At 37.2% G+C, this 16,477-nt stretch overlaps 1 long non-coding RNA gene across 2 annotated transcripts in view; it reads right to left on the minus strand.

Annotated features, from left to right (window-relative positions):
- Positions 1–3,401: 3,401 nt before the first annotated feature.
- LOC122351248 overlaps positions 3,402–16,477 on the minus strand; it is a 31,387-nt gene continuing 18,311 nt past the window's right edge. The window contains exons 3-4 of one of the 2 annotated variants that reach the window (XR_006251716.1): positions 6,313–6,460; positions 3,402–4,235 (exon numbers count right to left, since the gene is read on the minus strand). This is a non-coding gene — a long non-coding RNA (uncharacterized LOC122351248). The remainder of the gene's footprint in view (positions 4,236–6,312; positions 6,461–16,477) is intronic. The other variant, XR_006251715.1, reaches the window with a different exon arrangement.

The following is a 16,477-nucleotide window of genomic DNA, read 5'->3' on the forward strand; positions in this document are numbered from 1 at the left end:
TCTCCCCTGAATTTTCTACCATTTTAGAGAGTATCGCGCTTTCCTCTAGGTGTAAACATCCACAGATGTTTCCACATTAATGCATGTGCTAGACTGATTATGTCAAATATGTTAAAGTGTGCGTGTGGACGCATTGCGATACTCTCCAAAGAAGTTTGTTATCTTTGTGCAAAAAAAAGTATTTTCGTTGCATCCCAAAAATTAAGTTGGACTGTTGGAGTGTTTTACCGATGCATTTACTACGTTTTTGGACCTGGATCAGTTATGTTGCCGTCTATGGAGGGTCGGATGCCTCTCTGATTTCATCAAAAATATCTTAATTTGTGTTCCGAAAATGAACAAAAGTCTTATGCGTTCAGAACGACATGAGGGTGCGTAATTAATGATAGAATTTGCCTTTTAGGGTGAGCTAAGCATTTAAAGCATGGCTTGTAGGCATGGAGAGCAGAAGGGTTCTTTCCCTCCTCTTCTCACCTGTTCTGCTCTGCAGGCTGTTTTCCTACAACTGTGGCACTTGATGAACTGTGCCAGCTAATAGACCGGGACGGATAATCAATATCTAAACTACAACGTTTCCAAGTACCAGTCAGGTGTGGGACCACCCTGCCTCCAGACATACACGTCTGAGCTCCGTTTTAAGTTTGGTTTTTTTTCATATTTTTCCTTAGTTGCGATATCTTCCTTTTTAGATGTAATAAAATATTAAACACTGGCGAGAACAAATGTAAAACATTAAGAATCTTTCACTCTAAAAACCCATATTGCTTGGCTTAAGGAGGCTTCTTGTGTAGGCTATAGAAAATGCTGCACGCTTACATAGCTGCAATGTACTTGGAGTTTTAAAGATCAAGTCAAGTGACCTTTATTTATTTAGCGCCTTCATACTTCATGTAGAGTATGAAAAGAGTCCTAGTATTCAGCTCTGAAGAACTCCATACACTTGTGAACAATATCGCCTCTTACTGCTACAAATGTATAGGACTGTAGACATTGTCTAATAGTGCAAATAATTCCATGACTTCTCCATTCAGTGACACTCTGCAGGTCTATTATTTCGGTTCTCACCTCCGTCGTGTTCTTGTGCAAAGTTCATCTAATGATCATATTATTCTGCTCATTTCTCCATTACATAAGAATGGATTTGATGTCTTACGTCGCTTGTGTTCTGAAATGTTTTCTGCAAACTCCAGTGTGCATACAGTAATGCCTTCATTTGCATGTTTTCATTTTGCTAGACATTTTTAGACAGAGAGAAACAAGATGCTTGCAGGCTGATTACTTCTCCTCTGTGACTTTTAGTTAAACATCAGCCCACATCCAATTCTCTTTGCTATGTCGTGTTTTTCTCTCCTGTTATCTCAGTCTCTTTCTAAATTTCTTTCTCACAGCACTGAACTCTCTGCTCCCTCACTTCCTATCTTCTTTTTTACAAACACCCACTGAACTTTACAACTTAATTTAAGATATAATTTCAAATATTAAATATATATCGCATTCTGTGTGAAACAGATCCCTTTTTTGTTTGTTGTATTTTTTTTTGTTTAGGTTTAGTTAATTGAGACATAGGCTGATCTTAAACTGTACACTATGTCCCATGCGGCAATGCAGCAGATATGCTACTAATAAAAAGGCTAGGTGCTTTATTTAATATTCACATATTCACACTGATTTTGGAATATAAAAAAAAAATTGCATAGTGATTTTAATTCATACTTATTGCTACATCACCTGGCCATATATGCTATTCACAGGGTTGTGGTCGATCAAAATGTACGCTACATAATATCTAAAGAGTTCTCATTCTTTGTGGTACAGTATTTGCAGATCATTTTAGGCTCCTTGTTTTACTTTATATCTCCTTTAACCCCAATAAACTAATGTCCTCATAGTAAGCAAAAAACTTTCTCTATGTGGGAAAAAAATTTGGATGTAGCAGCCAATCAGTTAGGCTTGGCATCTTGCTGTTGTGGGGTGAGCTTTTGTAATCTGTTGAGTGAAGCTTAATAAAATGCGTGAGTGGAGAGGGGTGCTAAAGCCGGGCCTGTTGTTGATGGTTTTGTATATCCCTCTAAAGCCACTCAAGCAGGGCTGAGGGTGGGCTCACTTTCAATATTTATGAAATTGGCTCTGTGTGAAATTGGTTTTTGCCTAATGGATCCTTGCATGACTGCACTCCTTAAAAGACACTGGAGTCACAAGAAAGGAGAGATGAAGAGAGCAACAGACTTGGAGAGGGATAATATGAGTTGAGAAACGGCAAAACCCTCGAACCCATGCCTACTATAAATATTAATACATTACAAGAAAGATCAACCAATAGGTTTGCACGCAATTCAAGGAATTGTTCAATGAAAGAATACTGACACTTCACGTGAACCCATAGCTATCTCTTCCAGCTATTCCATTTGCAGATTTGTGAGCTTTCAAAATTTTGCCTTGACTTTACGACTGCGCCATTTGCTTCAAATGGCAAATCTGTAAGTCGCACCATGTAGTCACCCAGAACGCAGAACGCAATTTACACCGGTTTCAAGAGGAAGCCATTTCACTGCACAGAGGGAAGCAGAGGCTTTCCAGAGAGCTCTTTACGCTGGTTTTATCGTCTGAGACCCAACCAGCCGGCTAATGAGGATGACCGTGAGCTTGCTCACTGTAACGGTGATATGGATGCCGGGGAAACTAAAATGTAAAGCTGCCCGGACAGAATGGCACGCACTATAATACCGTGGTACATTAAGCAATAATTGGAAGGACCTCCTGATTATGAAGTCAGCCCATTTGGCTGGAGTGCCACATCTCCCCTCTTTCACAGATGGTTAGCTTAGATTAAGTGGAGGAAAATCAAATGTACGGGCCCTATCTCTTTGGGGCAGTGCTGTAGCATCTTACTCAGTGGCCTTGGTAATTTAGGAGGAGGACAGGGCTTCGTGGATCCCCCCGTTTCTCCATATGTCTGCCTGTGACATTTACCAGACTATCAGGATTAATTAGTTTTCATGGCCCATACACACGGGGCATGTACGGAAAGAATTCCCATAGCCGTTTCAGCTTCCAATTGCACCAAAGCATCAGCCTGTCCCATGAGCCTTTTTGAGCCATTTAAATATAAAGTGTGACCATAAGAGTTCCATGGAGGAAAGCTAACCATTACCATTTATCTCAGTGGTGGGTTTCAGGAAGAATGTGATTTGAAAATGAAAACATTTACAATTGTATCTACACACCTTACCAATCAAAAGTTAGGGTTGGTAAGTCAAAAAACTCACTTATGCTCCCCAAGGTTACATTTATATAATCAAAAATACAGTAAAAACTGTTATTAAAATATTTAGGCGAAGACATAGCTGCATTTTTAAATGACATTACTCCAGTTTGCATAGTCACATGATTTTATAAGTCATTCTAATACACTGATTGTGTGCGCAGGAAGTATTTACTTACTCTTAACAGTCGTGCTGTTTAGTATTTTGGTGAAAACCATGATCACCATTCTATGATGACCAGAAAGTTCAAAGAAGCAGCATTTATTTGAAATTGAAAAATGTCTGTTTTTATAGTGCTGTTAAAAAGATTTCTAAGTACCTTATTTTATGTTCCACAGAATCAAGAGAGACTTGAACTTGGAACAAAATGAGGTAAGTAGTGACAATTTTCATTTTTGTGATCCCTTTGAGAACAATCCAACAAATAGGCTCACTGGACCCTACTAAGCATCCAAACACTACCCACACCCATATACTTCCCACAGTGTAATCAAATGCAATTGCAAAAAATTATTATTTCAAACATGTTTCCAACATCTTTCAGACAAACCTTCTGTCCCAAACTAACACCACTTGTTGATTTAACTCTGATATGTCTGTCTCAAACAGTAATGTGTTGACATAACCACAGAGACCCAGTGATTTGGGGGAATTAACCTAAAGTGCCTTCCCTACAGTTGTCTGGCTAGAGGTGAAATACAGTTTCAAAGTAGATGGTCTGCAAAAGAGTGAGAAACTCAGTGGCCCACAATGCCTGCTCCAGTGCCCTGTGTTAAACGGGAAGGACCGCAAGCTCTTCATTATACAACTGCTTAAAGGAGTGAAATGCCTCGAGAGAAGGAGGGGAGGGAGTGAGGGAGGGGAACTGACAGACTCATCCCTCTCTGTCTCTCTCCATCCATCCCGTGTGTTCATGACAGCTGTCAGCCAAGCAGAACGACTACTGCCAGTCAGGTAATTCATATTCCCAACCTGCAACCGGAGAGAGGGATAGGGTGGGAAGGCAGGATGTTAGATGAGGGAAAGTGGAGGATAAAAAAGGTGATGATACGTCTGTTTAAAACCAAGTAGGGAGTTTGTAAATAATTAAAAGATGGTCAGGCGCTAAAAGCAATAGAAAACAAAAACTTCATTTACAGTCGGTCTTATAATAAATCATTGTATTCAGCAAGAACAAAAAATACAATTCTGTAAAAATAGTAACAAGATGTTTTCCTACACGAGCAAAGACGACAGTATTCAAATCACCTTCAGGAGATTCTACGTAATTTTAAAATGCATGGCAACAGTTTTCAACCTGCATTAATCAGTTGGACTGATTTGTCACTAGAGATTTAGGACAAATCCATAAACAAAGCAGGAAAAAAAAAACTCCCCACATGAAATCAAGGGAGAGAGAACGGGCCTGCTCTACCTTGTGTGACCAATAGTTGATACAATTGTATGTAATTCTCCATAATGGGAAGGCAGACTCAAGGCTGTTAGCGGTAATGAGAACACGGTACGTGCTTTAGGGCAGCATTCTCTGATGTCTCTTTCCTTGCACTAGACAAACTCCACTTTAAAACAAGTAAAATGGCTCTTACAGACACAAGTGGAGAATGCGACTGGCTTATTTCTGTCGCCCTGTCAACAACCAATTGCAAAAGCAATACGGCTCTTTATATTAAATGGTTGATTCATAAGTGACACTATAGAATATGTAAAAATGCTGCTTTGTTCTATAAAAGTAATAAGAAAGGACCATTCTCTCTTCTTCAAGGTGAGCTAAAGACGACCTCATTATCAGTGTTCTTTATTTGTCAAATATTTCGTCATCTGCACAAGAGACGTTCAAGGTTGTGTTCATCATCTACATGAAGAATTGAAAATCTGCCCTGTTGTTGTTTTGTTTTGATAAATGCTTTTTGTAAATTAATTCACTTACAAATTAATGTTTTGAAGACTGCAATTAGGGGTGGGTCATTAATTTAGTTCCATTTCAGATATAATGTCCATTTCACATGCAAAATAAATTCTCACTATGGCAAAGTGCAGTTTCAAACTGATATAACTCATTTGTATTAGGTTCTAGGGATTTTTGATTCAGTACATAGAATGCATATGCTGTGTCCAAAATCATTAGTGTGTTCATTTGCCATTCTTTATGTAGCTTAGGACATGTGAGTCCAGTATAGAATGAACGAAAATATGAGAGAATTTCGGACACTGACAAATTTATTTGGTTGCACTGTATGTTTTTTTTTTTTTTTTTTTTGTCAAGTCATTCAATGCTTGAACACTGACGCTAATTTTTTTGTTTTATTAATTAATTTGTTCACGAATTAATAATCCTAGTTCAAATAAGTACTTTGTTCATTAAACTACACTGATTGTGCTCTATACTTGTTTTTGCGTTGAACCCATGAGGACATATCACAAATACAGAAAGCAAACTCACATCCAGAAAGCATTATGACCAACATGGATCACGCGTGTCTCTATAACCTAGATGTTTTATCAGATTTTAGTCAGTTAGTTTATGGATACCATAAAAGTGAAGGAAAAAGTGCTGTAAACTAAATCTTACTTTCTGCAAATATTGTCCCTAATTTCTCTAATAACAAATGTTTATAATGATGATGACAAACTCATTGAAGATTAGAAGGTAGGCTGTCGATTTTAGAAAACGATAAACCTTTCGCCCAAAAGCATTTTATTTATCATTGTGAAGCCTCTCTCCCATTGACATCCATTAAAAAATGGCTTCTGGTCTCCCATCCTGTGCAAAAATCCATTGCTTGTGTGTGGTCCCGAACTTGGTACATTATGAATATTAATTTCATAAATTAACAGCAGGGCCCCAAACTATGCAGTCAAGTGAGTTAAGTTCATCAGGAAGCAGTGACATCTGCATTAAAATTAATATATGCATCGAGAATGTGCAGAGTGAGAGATTGATCTTGCGGTTTTGAGAAACGTTCAACTGAAAAATCACAATAGATTCGAAAATTTGTATTTTTACCCAGCCCTAACTGTGATCGTGTCACTTTGTCTTCCAGTCCTGCACCTTGTTCGTGGAGAGACAGTTTGGCATAAGCGGTGCTGCCTGCCGTCCTCTGCCTGGCACATGTTCCTGGCACTGGGATGTGCAGTGAAAACCCCCTCCTGTCCGTCACATGTCACAAGCATGTTGCCAGTGCCGATCTTCCGGACTCCTGCTGGGCACAGTGAGTGTGATCACATCACCCTTCTGCTTGAGTCTCGCTTGTTCCTCACACACACCTGCAGTTGCGTCAGTCCGTGAGCAGGACAGCCACCACAGCAAACACAATCAGCCGTACACACACCCGCCCACACACACGTTCACACATTCATTTAGCATGCATTCAGAAAGGCACAAGCAACCCAGATTTGTGGTTTCCTCACAGCTTGGTTTTGCAATGATTACTTTAAAAGTAAGTTTCTGCACTTCAGTGCTCTTGAATTGCTACACGGGAACAATATATCATACTTTCTCGGAGTGGATGGTTGATGGATAATTTGCTGGAATTACCAGGCACAATGATTGACTGTGAAACAGCCGCATAGAAAGGGACTTTATGACAACCAGATGCTTTATTGTTCTCTGGTAAACCGCAGATCAGAATCTGCTCAGGGAGGTAAAGAAGGCTGATCCAGAAATTCTGGCCGTGTATGTGACAAGCCACTGGAACATACAATTTTACACCATACAAATAAATAATTTGACATTAAATTGATCACTGATTTAAAGGGGCTGGAGAAAGCCGATAACGGCGATATTAAAAAATGGCGTTATTAACTACGTTAATTCAGTAATGTGTAATCAAACCTACCAAATCTCACCTATTCTAATCCCTGTTTTGATTTCAGCAAATCAATTCTTGCGAACGCTGACTACGTGATTACGCTGACTATTGTTTTTTATTCTGTAAAAGTAGAATTCGTCGTATTTTGTTATTCGTCTGGCTGCTGCTATATATCAGTAAATACTGTAGATGTACAATGTTTTATAAAAATAATTTATTTTAGTGTCTATTTCATTAATAATCGAGGCATCCAAGTTCTCCATTTGAATTTGCAATAGTTACTTTGCCTGGTAATACGTTACTTTAAGATGTAACTATTACTATTTGTTTAAAGTAACGTGCCCAACACTGGTTAAAGTGTTTCATTACCATTTGCCATTTACATCTTAAGTATTCCTTCTAATTGATTCATGACTCTTTTGAATAGTCTCCATTTGGATGTTTTCTCTAAACACATCTGCCATTTGCTTTAGAAATGTTGGAAGAAGGACTCCAGAGCTTCTGAACTGCTCATGCTGGTTTGACCACATTCTAGTCAGATGATTTTTTTTTGCCAGGTCAGGTGTTCATCTTGGTACTCCAGCTGTCCAGGAGATATGTTCTTGACAGCGGCATTTCCGTATTGTGTCTTTGATTTTTGGTTTTAGCTATTGCTGTTCTTTCAGGTGGATTTGTGAAGCTCTCTATGGTTGGTTCTTGAGGAAACAGGGTCTTAAAGATGAACATTGAGGTTTGCTCTTAATTTGCTGAAGCACTTCTCTTTTGTTTGGAAACGATCCTGCTTAGTGTTTAACAGATTTTGACATTCAGTTTTGGTGTAACTGATGAAGTCTTGCCGTGTTACAGCCATATGTGTAAAGCCTGTTGAGTTTAAAGAAGCTCCTCATAAACAGACTTTCATGATTTGATCATTTTCAAAGTCTGACAAGTCACGTCTTAAATTTATACTACAGTGAAATGCAAACTAGAGAATACAGACAAGGATAAGATATTAAAAATTTCTTCTTTTTTTTTTCTGTAGTCAACTAAAATCATTATTATCATCATTATTTTCGTCTCTCCCTGAATTGATGTGCTTTCATTTGGGCTGTTTCATCAGCAGAGGGCACTATTGCTGCTTGTAGATCTGCAAAATTGTTCTTGACATCCCTGTCAGCCTTTCTCACTCACCTTAAAAACATTCGCATGATATCATGTGAGAGTCACATAGGATGTTCTTAGTCATGTACCCTTTTGGCTCTCTTAAAACATTAAAGTGCAGTGGATAAAGCAGAGCAGCTGCAACAGTCGGATGCTTTCATGCCCACACTTCAAGGCTTTGAACAGTTAATAAGAAATTTATGTCAACAAGAATTTAAAGCAAAATGATCACTAGTTTATCTAGTAAGACTTTTTTTAGTCTCTTGTATAAGAACATGTTGAAGTCTGTTGTCATTCATATTTACTGTTACCGACCATGCCAAATATGCTTTTTTTCATTTTAGGCAACAAAGGGGATAGACAAAGCCATACTTTCACCCCTATTAAGATGATGCTTTTATTGGAATATGATTTAAATGGGAAAATATTATAATTCACATATATATAATTCATTGCTATCTGAGATTTAAACAGGTTTGTTAGCACAAAGCTGACAGCCTTCATTTGACGCTTTACAGAGAGAAAGCAGATTTAAAAATTCATTACTCTGTGTTAAAAGGATAGTTGGCCTGCAAAATGAAGTCTTATGAAATCCCTTCTTTCTTCTATAAGACACAAAAGGAGGTATCAAGCTGCTCTTTTCCATAAAGTGAATAGTGACTACTGCTGTCCAGATACATTTCTATTAAATAAAGACCTAATTTTACATAAATCATACTGATAGTATAAAGTATAAATTGTCACTTTTATGGCTCTTTTATGATGTTTTTGTAGCCTCTGGTACCCATTTACTTTCATTATTCTGAAGGAAAGCACCTTAGACCTTCCACGAAACATGTCTTTTGGCATTTTATGGAAGAACAACACATTGATTTTGTAACAAAATCAGGGTGCGTAAATGACGACAACAATTCATTTTTTTTGTGTGAGCTGTCCATTGAAGAGATGCATATGCATACAGCGTACACAGTGACCAGATCCTTGATATGTAGATATCTGTGACTAACATATGTCCTAATTTCTGTGTGTTTTTACTGTTATATAAACATGAATGCTACGACTCATTTGGAGAGGGGGAAGAGAGATATCAGAGTGTTTAGTACAGCTGCCGTTGAGATTTTCGTGTCTTTCTTCCGGCTCAGAGAGGCTGGTCTTTGAAATACTTCAAGGACCTTCTTGGCCATTAGTGTACATATCATTTCATCTGAACCTATACTGCACTCTATCCAAATTAAGCTTATTATTAGCTCAGATACATTCATTATTGATCCCAGACAGGAGGAGGTATGACCAATTAGAGTCTCTCGGATCTGTGCAGAGGTGTTGGGAACATGCCAGTGTGTGTATAGTAACAGATTTGTTCATAATTATAGCACAGATCATTCTCTTTGTTAAAACAGAAGACCTTTCATGTGGGTTTAACAGGCTATACACAGGTAAAACAAGTGGGATTTTGGTGACATACAGTATTGTGAAGTACTTTTACAGATTAAAACAACTCTATTAAAGTTTTTTTCTGTTGAATATACTGACAGTGTTGGGCTAGTTTTAACTGCTAGTGACATCATTCTAAGAAAACATGCTAACTATATTCTACAAACATCATGCTAACATGTTAATCATGCTAACAATGTGCTATTTATCTTAGATTCATGCTAATCATGCTATCATATGTACTAAATTATTCTATCAATATACAATCAACATCTAAACTTTACAACTGCTTCAAGCATTTAGGCTAGGTTTTCTCAAACCACCTTCATAGTTTGTTTACAACTTTACTCATCCCTGTGATGACAAAGCTGAATTTTCTTCAACTATTTCTCCAGTCTTTAGCGTCACATGATCCTTCAAAAATTATTCTAAAACAGTATGCTGATTCAGAAGATTCTTTGACAAATAGAAAATTTATACATTTTGACTAATGTGTTTTGCCAAATTTGCTGCTTATGCTGCAAAAATTCTATTTTTTTTTCTAGAATATCACTGCCAAAACATACAGTACAATACAATAGAATCAATGTGAATGAACACCACAACAGTTTAAGTGTGAAACAAACTTTGTCACTGTTGATACTTTTGGCCACGATTGTACTGTTACTTTAAGTTAGTTCTAAAAAAGCTCTAGTTTTATTTATAAACTTTTGTGTGTATAATGTAATATCGGAAATGCTGCCTACACAGGCAGCAGGTTTTTGATCATACCGTATCATTTAGGTGTAGTGAAACACTTGTTTGCTGATGCTCATTAAATTCATTTGAGCTCAAAGCCAGACCTGACCTGAAGAGTACAGATTATGTGAACTGAATGTGTGCATTGCATTAAAACTAAGTATATAAATAGATAAAAACAGGCAGCAAGGATCTGTAGGACTCATCACACATCCCCTCTATCCATTAAATATATTTACCAAGTATCTGAAGTCACTTCAATGCTTTCTGTTCTGCTTGATTGGGTTTTTTTGTTTCAAGACATGAGCATACTGTTCGACAGAAACACCTGAGAGCTCTTTTTATCAGGTTACACTAAATGAGCAAACAAGCACCATGAGCTCAAATGAGGTTACACAGAAAGACGTCTGCCACTGTCGTCTTCCTCCAATTAAGACTATTTATTCTGCATGCAGCCTTTTTTGGATATGATAAGGCGCAGCACGTTCCTGGCTCTCACTGTTCCTTCAAGCATTTCCGATTTATCCGTGTAGGAGCAAGGAGACAAGCGGCACGCATCCATAATTACAAACTGATTCAATCATCATTGTTGTCATTACCATGACTGATACATGCTGGCGATGATAGCACAGTAATGCAGAAGTGTGACACTCAAAGACAATGCGCTCCCTCCCCAATGTACCTGAGTGTGTGTGTGGAAGAGAGGGCGAGAGATCAGAGCGAAAGAGCCGGATTTAATAAAAGCCATTGTTCTGATTTATGAAGTGTGACCCCAGATGATTCATCTGATCAGATGGTGCCATGTGAGGGACAGGCATGTCACAAGACTTGCTATGTGTGCCACCTATTACATGCAAGATACTATGAAATTGAAACTTCTGTCATCTTCAAGTCAGCCTTCCCATCGTTCCAACCCTGTATGACTGTTTGACAGTATTTTGTTTTTTGATGAAAGTCAGCGGGGTCTAGTGTTTTTTTGGAATCCACTGACAAAACAGTAAACATTTTTTTTTAATATCTGATATTGTGTTCCACAGAGAAGAGAGTAAATGATGATATAGCAGGTTTATTTTGGGGTCAAACAACTATCCTTCAAAATTAGCTTACTCTCAAGCCATTCAAGATGTATATGACTTTGTTTCTTCATGTAAACACATTTGGAGAAATTTAGCATTACATCACTTTTGCATCAATAGATCCTCTGCAGTGGATGGGTGTCGTCACAATGAGAGTCCAAAAAGCTGCTAGAACATCACATTAACCCACAAGTAATCCACACTACTACAGTCCATCAATTAATATCTTATGACATAAATGCTTGTCCTCTATCCACAATGCATTTGAAAAGTTGTTTAATCTGAGTCAGGAGGAAACCATGCACAGATCAAGCACAGAAAAACAAATGTTGGTGAGAAGACAACAGGGGATTGGTTATGGATTATGCACATATATTTTGGCAAAAAGCATGGTAAGTAAGTTAAATGCCTTGATAGATTTATTACAAACAGACAGCTTTTCACTTTAGAAGACATTGCCTGATACACTGGAGTCATGTAAATACTGTTTATACTTTCATTCTGACGGCACCTATTCATCGAGTAATGTAAAATTTATCCAAATCTGTTATGATGAAGAAACAAACTGAATATATTATAGATGAGTACATTAAGAGTACAGATTCAAATTTTTCCGTTAACTATTCCTTTAAACAACGCGTTAATTACAGAATCTAAATACTTTAGATTAGAGATTCGAACAAACCCCAGACCAGAATGCTTAAGGAATCTCAAAACAGTGCTGCCTTTAATCAGTTATTTGAAAGATCAGTAGAGTTCAGAAAGTTCAACAATTCCTTGACCTTTACCAGATTTATTTGATTCATATTTTGCATAGTTTTTTTCTTTTCTTCTATTTAACATTCATTGAATCATTTTTTTCTGATCAGACTTGCTTGTCTTTCTGAACACGTAGCTCAGGAGCAACATCTCACTCTGTTGCCGGGAGCGACACATTAAAAGCGCACCACTCACAATAGATATTTACTCGCAGACAGCCAAAATGACTTTTATTCACCACAGTAGTTGCTGGGTGTGACTGCTCCAGAGGGGATTTCATCCTTGTGGAGTTATGGTAAGCGTGAAATCAGAGTGAGACCATCTGTTGCTTGAACATCTGCACATAGAGAGGAAGAGAACCGGAAACTAAAGCGACACTGAGCGTCACAACACAACAAGGTGCCATTACAAAAAACTATTTGTGTACCATGGCTGCTCCACAGTCAGCATGACAGCCAATTCCACCATTAAAGATGTTGGACTAGATTGCCAATGTAAAAGACCTATTTGCTGTTTTGAAATTTTCTGAACGTTTTGTCATGTGACAATGTTAAAAGTGTAGTTCACCCAAAATAAATGTGTATGACAGATTTTCTCAGTCAATGAGATGAGTTTTTGCAAAAATATTTGTGTCTTGCATACAGAAAGTCTTACGGGTTTGAAATGACATGAGTGTGAATAAATGACAAATTTTGATTAAAAATGTAACTATATATATATATATATATATATATATATATATATATATATATATATATATATATATACACACACATACACACTTTTTTTCTCTGAAAAAGCAATGATTAATTACAAAATATCTGTATTATATGATTCCACTTTTCAAACAAGTGTAGAATGTGTCACTCAACAGTTTTTTTTCCCCCATTTGAACTGCAAATGTTGATTTAAAATGCAGTAGTCAGGGTCATGACTTTAAAATTAAACTGATGCATTTTGTATAATCATAATGTGTACATTTAGGGCAATTTTAATAAGTCAAACTTTTGCACTGCGATGTTCTAGGAACTAGCAAGCATGGTGGTCTCTAGAGAACCAATTTCCCCCTTAGGCCATTTTCCTAGTTGCATTCTCACTGGAAGTAGTGACTAGTGGCCAACAGTGTCTTTTTTCGCGCCATTTACTACAGTCAACAACTAGTAATGGACTCTTGTGATCTGAGCCGTTTTTGTTGTGTATCGAGGGTTTGGAATGTAAAGATGGAATGTAAACGCACAATTTACATGACTAAAAGAGCGTGAAAATCTGACAATCTCCTATGACAACTTGCAATGTTATATATCATCAAGGCTAAGAACGCAATACTGCAGACAACAGGTAACTGCCATTATCCATGTTTTCCATATTTGTGAAGTAAATGTATACTTTTTTACAAAAGGCTTGGTCAGAATAACAAAAATAACTGCCATATTGTATTAAAAAGGTTTTTAATCTGAGTCAGGAGCAAACTATGCACAGATCAGACAGAGATTTAAAAAAAAAAAAAAAAAAAAAAAGAGATTTTTATCTCTGTCTGATCTGTGCATAGTTTGCACCCGACTCAGATTAAAAAACTTTTTAATACAATATGGCGGTTATTTTTGTTATTCTGTAGGAAAAAAGTAGGAATGGATTTAGTTCTAGGAACTCAGTTTGGGGTAGGAGAGCTAATTTAGTTTCCCCAAATTAGGCATAGGCAATTATTAGGGCTCACCTACCTGTAGCCCTAATAATTCTGAAGACACTGATTAGCTTCTTCAGGTGTGTGTTTGATTAGGGTTGCAGCTGAACTCTGCAGGAATGCAGCTCTCCAGGATCGAACTTACCTACGACTAATTTGGGGGAACTAAATTAGCTGTCCTACACCTGATCCAAACGGAGTTCCTAGAACTAAATCCATTCCTACTTTGAGTGGTGCAAACATGCCAAAAAGCGGTTATTGGAAATATGAAACGTGCGAAAGTCACTCCTGACATTGATTTAGTTGGGTACAAATGATTTTAAGCAACTAGTACAGCATCAACAATATCTACCAATTTTTGTGATAACCCCCTTAAGCATGTTAATTGCAGTGAAATTGTTTCCCAAGCAAACAGATTTTAAAATTATTGGCCAATAATCTTTAATAATTAACCGTGTAAATAATTTGAAGGAAAAGGGAGTTCAAAGCAGCCCCCTTTATAACATGTTTTATTCCAGCCTTTTGAAATTGGAAATATAACACATTCCCATTTTTCCTCCATTTTGCTATAGGGTGACATGAACCTATATTCTCAGGTGTGATAACAGTAAAAGTGTGGATCACACGTTCAAAAGTGTTTGTAGAGGGAACCAAAAAAAAAAAATCATATCATGTAGGACGGTCCAACTTTTTGATAATATACAACAATGCCAGACATTTTCTGAAAAAAAGGACTTCACTGGAACTTTGTGGTAATCCTAAGAAAAGTGTTTAGCTAACACCTGCTTGCATCAAAGTTTTTCTGCCCTCCCCCCACCGTCCGTTAATATTCTGTGGCTGCGCTTGTCTCTGAAGATTTGTAACTTGGTTTGAGCACATTAAAGCCCCTCTCATCTGAACAGCAGGCAGACGCCAGCGCTTTCATCTCCAATGCAAAGCCACTCATTTTTTACAGGATAGGTTCAATGAGTTACATGGGTGACATCAGATGGTATATCTCAGAGATGGATATACAGGTTAGAGAAGGCTTCGAAAGCAAGTAAATACTATCATTTCTGGGGGAGTCAGCAGGGGAGAGAAATGAACATTAGAGAAGTGCTTGATTTAGGGCTGGTTCTCTGGAAAAAGTCTGTCACCAGAGGACACCAAAGTCGGCAGCTGTTTTAGCTCTAGTGGAAGAGACTCTTTAAGACTTTTGCTTATCTTACAGATTTTATTATCGCTCGTGGCCATTTTAAGGGGGAAAATAGTTTAAAAAATGTCTTGAGAAAATTCAGACAACAAGCCTGTGCTAGTTTGTTTTGGTCTACTAAAAATGAACATTCAGCACAAGAGAATTGTCTTGATTCCTGTAATAAAATTTCTGTAAAATTATGTATTTATGAAGTTTTCTTGATAATCTGTTATTTTTTCATTTTGGACCAGTTTAAATCATTATATAAATATAACAAGCAAATGAAATAAATGAAGACAGAAAACGTCTTGCGTAAATAAAAGGAAAAAAAGTTTAAATTCAAACATTTCACATAATATTATAAAATATAATTCAAACATTTGACATATTATTAGAATCTTAATCTGTTGATTATAGCAAAAAAATCCCTTCAAAACTCTGCCCTAATGACCTTCACTTTATAAAAATGCAAATCATGTGATAAAGACATTTATTTTATCATCCAGCCTTTGAGTAGGTCATTGATAAACATGAGATTCCACGGTGGGAAGTCCAGCCAGTAAGCCATTTCCCCGGAGAAGAGAGGGTCATGTGCTTGGTTGAAGGACAGAAGGGGTTTAATTCATATCCTTCCAAAGAATTTGGACCAGTTCTTCAATTGTAAAACTCAAAAGAACTCTTTGAAAGCATGTCAGAGGTCAGATCACAGATACAGAGTAAAATATTCCCTGAAGAAGTCCATTTGAAGAGCTTCCTAATATCAGCATTCTTACCGTACAATAGAAGTCTATTGAACTAAAATGTTGTGCACATTTGCTGCAAAATTTCTGCTCTTAAATCTGTTTTTAAAAAAAAAAAAAAAAAAACTTTTGTGGAGGCTGAAGATTAAGTGCTTTTGATCTTTCCAGTCTTTTTTATTTTATTTTTCTTTTTGTACATTTTTACAACTGGCTGAACCAACGGCTTCAGCTGGAAAGAGTCCTGGTCTGATATTGTGCCAACAACAGAGACAATTAGCAAAAACCTCTCTCTCCATACAAAATATATAAACAGAGATGGACCATTTGCTTCTCCGGAAGCTAATATTAACTCTCTGTGGATACACAAACCTGGAAATGAAGGGGTAATGTGTTGTCATGGCACTGTTTACAATGGATTTGCATTGGTGAGAGGTTTGTAATTATACGGTTTAGTTGCCATCACTGATGTTAATATTAGTTCGAAATGCCTATGACCTTAGCCCGCGGAATCCTTACTTCACCTCCAAATAGTTTCATGGGTCTGAATATCCCATTTTAATTCATTGTTGCCATGGCAATAAGGTAACATGGGGACATAGTGCACTAAAATGCATCTCCGGAATAAGTGTAAACATTTGTATGGGACCATTGTTGCCCAAGAAG

Source organism: Puntigrus tetrazona, chromosome 9, assembly GCF_018831695.1.
Source record: "Puntigrus tetrazona isolate hp1 chromosome 9, ASM1883169v1, whole genome shotgun sequence".
Classification (NCBI taxonomy): Eukaryota; Metazoa; Chordata; class Actinopteri; order Cypriniformes; family Cyprinidae; genus Puntigrus; species Puntigrus tetrazona.